Source organism: Dinoponera quadriceps, unplaced genomic scaffold (assembly GCF_001313825.1).
Source record: "Dinoponera quadriceps isolate SergipeBrazil2010 unplaced genomic scaffold, ASM131382v1 scaffold192, whole genome shotgun sequence".
Lineage (NCBI taxonomy): Eukaryota > Metazoa > Arthropoda > Insecta > Hymenoptera > Formicidae > Dinoponera > Dinoponera quadriceps.
In genome coordinates this window covers 1033560-1039728 of record NW_014554324.1, presented here as the reverse complement: position 1 = coordinate 1039728, position 6169 = coordinate 1033560, and the positions used below count along the sequence as shown (strand labels likewise).

The 6169-nt window shown below is 49.2% G+C and overlaps 1 protein-coding gene across 4 annotated transcripts in view; it reads left to right on the top strand.

Moving 5' to 3' along the window:
- The window catches only part of LOC106746746 (serine/threonine-protein kinase tricorner), a 65289-nt gene that overhangs the window by 44512 nt on the left and 14608 nt on the right, over window positions 1-6169 (top strand). Inside the window, exon 2 of one of the 4 annotated variants that reach the window (XM_014623730.1) lies at window positions 4031-4126. The exons of the other annotated variants lie outside the window; for them this stretch is intronic. The gene's annotated coding sequence lies outside the window, so the exon portion shown is untranslated. The remainder of the gene's footprint in view (window positions 1-4030; window positions 4127-6169) is intronic. 4 annotated transcript variants of the gene reach the window in all.

Below are 6169 nucleotides of genomic sequence, written 5' to 3'. Positions count from 1 at the left end.
GGGGGGGGGGGGGGGGGAAGAGGTGACGCCGTTCGTGACGAGGGCTGAATATAACTCGGGACGAGCGCGAATTATCTGAATACGTGTAATTCAATCAGCCCGCGGGGGATATGAGGAGAAACGCTATCTGCACAGCTACTCGCGGCGGAATACAGGAAGCACCGGCTATTTTTATGTCCACGGCTCTCTCTCTCTCTCTCCTCTCTCTCTCTTTCTTTCTCGGTTCGGCTTCCTCAGGAACGCCGATCGCGTCGCGTTTCCTCGATTGATAATTTGATAGAGTCGCCGGCGGCTGTTCATCGATGCTCGCTCATCGGTGAACTCGCGCGATCTATTTTCGCGTCCTTCTGTCGGTCGACGACACTGACGGAACTCGATGGCGAGGTCGGTCGAGAGGAGAAGAGAAAAAAAGAGAGAGAAGCAGAGAGAGAGAGAGAGAGAGAGAGAGAGAAGACGATAGGAGGGAAAGAAGAAACCGTGGAAAACAGAACGCATTATTCTCGTCATCCGATGTAATATAAATAAATTTATCGGGCGCTGAAACGCCCCGGAGTCCCTTCGCCGATGGATCGGCTGAAACCGTCGCGACTTCGGCGAGGCGGAATGATGCAGGCTCGGCGGCTTTACGACGGGAGAGATTATGCGAACGTCAACGAGCCCGACGTGCATCGCGAGCTCTCGCGGTAATTAAGAAAGAAACACGCAGATTAATTGCATTACGTTTCACTTCACGCTCTCGCGCAGTTTTACGCGATACGTATAAAATATATGTTTTTAATTATACGTGCGCGAGAGCAGAGAGAGAGAGAGAGAGAGAGAGAGAGAGAGAGCGGTCCAGAGCACGGTGGTGTTTAATTTGAGTAAAGCGTTCGTCCGGTTGCTTCGTTTACATGTTCCGCAGGCAAAACGAGCTCCTTCTCTAATCTCGTTACTGCACGTCACTTAATTACAAATTTCCATCGCTCCCTCGGAAGGGGGGTCGCCGATGTTTTTCCCCTTTAGAACTTAATACCCGCGTCGTTCTCTTACGTAACGTTGAATACTGCGGGGAAGCCTCGCTTCGATAATGGACAGAAAGAGAGAGAGAGAAAGCTGGTGCTCTCTCTCTCTCTCTCTCTCTCTCGCGCACACTCGACGTGCATGTGTGCGTACTAACGCGGTGATCCGACTTCCGCCGGCCTTAGTGGTGCTGCTGGTGCTGCGACTTGTGCCCGGTAATCGCATTACGACGCTCCGATATACCACGTTTCGTCAGAGGCCGAGATATTTCGCGAGCACGCGCGCGCGACAAGACCGGAGGAAGAGGGATCTCCTCGATTCCGGGCGCTCCTCGGCCGATTCCTCCGGCGGATCCGCAAGAAGCGCGCCGGTGACCGTTATTTACGGTTATCCTCGCTCCGAGCAAGTAGGTTGGTCGTGCGCGCGTAACGCGCGCACGCGATGCGCGTTCCTCGCGAGAGAGGAGAGCCTCGGTGAGCCCCTGGGATGTGAAATCGATTTCCCGTGTCTCTCGGTCGAGTGAAGGAAAGCGGGAATCGTCACGATAAGCACGGCCAGTTGGTTCCGTAAGATACCGGTCGAAATTCCTTGCTTTTAGTCCGCGCTCACATTGCCCGTCCGATCAGCGATCGTGCTGAAAAATCAATTTGGTTTCGACCCGATGGACGACGGGAACGAGTATTTTTTTTACTTTTCAGATATTTCTTTTCTCTCTGCGTAGAATCCCTAATCGGTGCCATAGTGAAATAAGTCTTACTGTGATTGAATGAATTTCCCTCTCTCGCTCTTCAGAAATTATTATTATTACAGATTTCTGTACAGGCGCGGATAAAGAGAACGCGATCAAGCGCGCACGCACGTCGATTAAACTGCGTTCGTCGCGGCGGCGAAGCGCGGGGGCGTTTTTCTCCATTTGTTTCCTTTTCTCGATCTCGACGTCGACGACAATTCGCGCGAAACGACTTTTCCCGGCTGCGACTGTTCTCCCCGGGCGGTTTCGAATTCCCGCGATTTTGCGCGATTTCCCGAAGCCGCCGTGGCAGCAACGACGTCGGCGGGTGCGTCGACGACCGCGACAACGTGGTCAGAATTTCGCCATTTCGACGTTCCGCCGTTCTCCAACGGGAAACTGCGCTCCGGCGTGACATTTGCCGATTCGTTTGGCACGCAACAGCCCGTCGTGGCGCCGCTCGCTGATTACATTACGGATTACAAGGTCGCGCGCGGAGCCACCCCGAGGAAGCCGTACCCACTCCGTCCGGCCGTTTCACGTACGCAAAACGAGACGCGAGAATTCGCCCTTTCCAGCCGAGGGCGCCGGCTTTGCGCGGTTTATAAGTTCGCGACGTAGTAATTTTCGGTCAGGTTGATCCTACGACGGATGTAAAGTCCACACCCGTTCCCTTTCCGCGCGTTTCATTTGCATTTATTCCATCGTATCTGACGACCGCGCGTGGCTTCCTTTAATCCTCTTTTCGCCGTTCACACTGAACTTTCCGTTCGGATATTCCTCACCGTTTGATGCCTCCGCTATTAAATGTCACACGCTTGTAACATGTTTGAGTAACTGCGATCTCGCGGCGACCGGAGAAAGAGGAGGAAGATTCATTCGCGTAGATCCGACGGATAGCATCGGTCGGACTGTCCGACGCGTGCGAAACGCTCCGCGGTCGCGTAAATATTGTTGACGTCCGCGCACCCGCCGCTATTATTTAATAAGCTTCTCAAGACTGTGCGCATACGAGCGACGTAAGTGTCGCGGCAGCAGACGGACGGACGCACGAACAACGTCGTCCCTGTGATTCACCCCACGCCTCGTTGCCGTTTAAGGACCCGGGTGATCGCGGTTCCTACGTTCTACTTGGAGCGCGCCCGGTTTCTTCCTCTCGCACGCGCGATCCGCGCTGAAACTGTGTGACGCGAAGGCAACCGCATCTCTGCTCGTTCCGTCTCGGTAAACGGGAACGCGTTTTCGGATCTCCGCACTGGGAGAAATCCCACTAAAATTGCAGCCATTCGCGACCTCAGCCTGTATTTTCTTTTTTTTTTTTTTCTAGTTGAACTCAAAAAATAGTACGCGGGAAGAAAGACCCAGTTTTCGTAGCTGAATAGGAGCCAGATGGAATACTCGTTGATATACTCTCTGTTACCGCGACTGAGAAATATTCGGTGTGGACACTCAGCTGCGTTAAAACTCGGGTGAAATTAACCGGAAGCAATTGGCTGAAGAGAAACCTCCTGCAGGAATATTTCTCTTCTTACAGTGAGAAAGGTTCAGTTAATTATAACGTAATAATGAAGGGACCGAACGCCGTCCTGGCTGGCGGGAGCAGAGAAAATTCCTGGCTGTTGTAAATTCGCTTCTTAACCGGGAGTTCTGTTCCCGTCGATCAAAATCGCGTTTGCCTCATCCTCGTCGTCAGGTCAGTTCGGCTAAACCTCCTTCTCCGTGCGTTAATTTTCACGCGAGAAAGAGCGACCTCGAAATTCTCATTTCGCCCAGAATCAGCGGCGGGGAAGCACCTCCGTGGAGGATTCCCAGCGCAGTTGCGAAAAGTTTCAACGTTTCACGTCACACGCGCCTGAGTCAACGTTTCGTTAGAAGAGAGTAGGCGTATCGCTCGGTTTAAACACACGATAACGTCACACATGCGCGCGTTTCGCTCGCCTTTATCGCTGATTAATAATAACACACCGCGTGCCCGAGCGTTTTTACGTGCTCGATACTCGCTTCCCAATAATTCTGCGGACGTTTTTCCGCCGGGATTTCCCGCTGTGGAAACGTGCGCAACCCCCGGTTCCTGTGCGGCGGGCCGTGCGATTAATTCTCGATATTCGAGAAGGCATACGCATAGGCCACGCGAGCGCACGTGAGAGTGAGAGGGAGAGCCGTTTGTTTACACGTTCTATAACACGCGCTGAACGCGCCGGCAATTAATAGACATTTATATCGTAATTCAGCACGAATCAACCCACGCGCGACAGACGTTCGCAAGGAGCCTTCCGGGAACGTATACAAATTTGTGCGTAGGAACCTGTTGACTACCCCCTCCCCCCGAAGACTTCTCGTCGTTCGCGTTATTTATTCTTGCCGTAACCGAAGAGAAAACGGAGCGGCGTCTCCTGGGTAAATATTAACATTTTCGGGGATACTAACGTATATATGTGTGTATGTGTGTGTATAGAAACGTTTTGTCTTGTAAACGTTATTAATAAGACTCAATAATTTAAGGTTTTTTGATTTTCAATTTAATTAACAGTTTTGAAAGCCAACGTAGGTTGATCGTTGTGAATAATTTCACCTCATTGCGCCATCAAAAGGAAGCTTTTTATATTATTTCTTTAATATGTTAAACGTAATTGATCGCAATTTTTGCATTTTTCATTATTAACACGAATATGAATACTATTTGTGAAACTCAGTGCAGACACAACTCGCCCCTTTGTTTCTCCGATGATTTTTGCCATCGAAAAACAACAATAATATTAATACATTATTGAGTAAAATTATGCCGAATTATAAAAGTGTCAGTCTTCGGACCCTTCGCAAGAATCCGCACGAAATTACCAAGCGACCCGATAGCAACAGACAGATCGAAATTTCTCAGCGTAAAGGATAATAACGTCGAGATTAAGAATAAGATTGCGCCCGAGANCCCCCCCCGAGTCTCCCTCGCCATCCGAGATTGTCCTCGAAGCTGTACACACAATACAATATAAATATACGGAAACGAGACACGCGCACGGTGTCGAGTTAACCGCGAGCGAGCGGACGAGCGCGTCGCTTTAGCCGAACACACATTGTACGCCCCGAGCCGCTCGGCGACGTATCACGCAACGATGATTAATACGATGTCCGAGATAATTAACGTCCAGTGCAGTTATGATAGCGCGATATTCCGGACAGGCGCGTCTAATCAACGCTCATAAAATAAACCGCAAGGGGGACGGCCTTGTATCTAGGTCCGTCCTCGCTGCGTGTCGAGCTTCGCCTGGGCCGTCGAACTTTTCCCCGCTGCCACCGCTGCTGCTGCTGCATTGCGGGCGAAACTGCACGCTGCGCGACGCAGAGTGGCGTTAATTTTGGTTTATTTTTCTACGTATATGTTGGTTCATCCCGATACATTCTCCACAATCACCTCTCTTTTCTCTCTCTCTATCTCTCTATCTCTCTATCTCTATCTCTATCTTTCGATCTTTTTTATCTCGAAGCGCTAATGAAAGCGCCATGGGTAATTACGGGAAAAACTCGCAGGAACTTCCCGTTTAATAGCACGTTGGTGTATTTTATCGTAATTAGTGTAAATTAGGGTAAGTGAATTTATTAACGATCGATATTACCGCGAGTTTTCGTTTATTCCCCCGCGCATTAATCATATAATCTTCCGGTCTTGCGATCGCTTGCCTAACTATGCTGCGTTAATTGGCAATTATTTCACGATAACGTTGTATAGGATCAATAATGTTTGTCGAACATCGCTGATCCCCGTATTAAAACAGATAGGTGTGCAGTATGCAGACCAACACGCCAATTAACGCTGCGCCATTAAATCGACGAAGTTCCCGTGTAACAACGCTCATTGTAGACAAATGGCGCAATTCGTCGGGGTTAAATTAATTTCTTTTAATTAGAATCGGGGAATATATTTTTCCTTGCATTCTACCTGGCTTATGAATCAAGATCGTTCGCGCGTAATTTCGTCAGGATCTCTCGGCAAGGGATGAAAGCGAGTTCCCGTTTCCGCCGGTTCTCTTCTCGGATCCTTAAATCCAGTCTTTAATTATTCGAAGCCTCTTAGTAGTAACCTCGCAAGTACTCGACTAATGTTGTGAAAAAACATCGCCTCGACCGGGAGAAATACATTCTCTCTCTCTTGCTTCGATTTTGTTCTCCCGGGATTTGGATTATCAGAGATTTAATTAATATTGCTGACGATCCATATTTTTTGCTTGCCGGAAAAAAAAAGACAACGGTGGATGCATGGATAGGATTTTTGTAAATCGCGGCCAGGCGCTGAGAACAAAAAAAATTGGTAACTATAATTGCACGACTGAAAAAATTATAATTGGGAGAACCGTCTTAAATGGTAAATGTTATTATAGCGTCAGTGATAATAACCTTACATGCATATTGCTACTACTTTCTGAATTGAAACCAGAAGAAGATGTA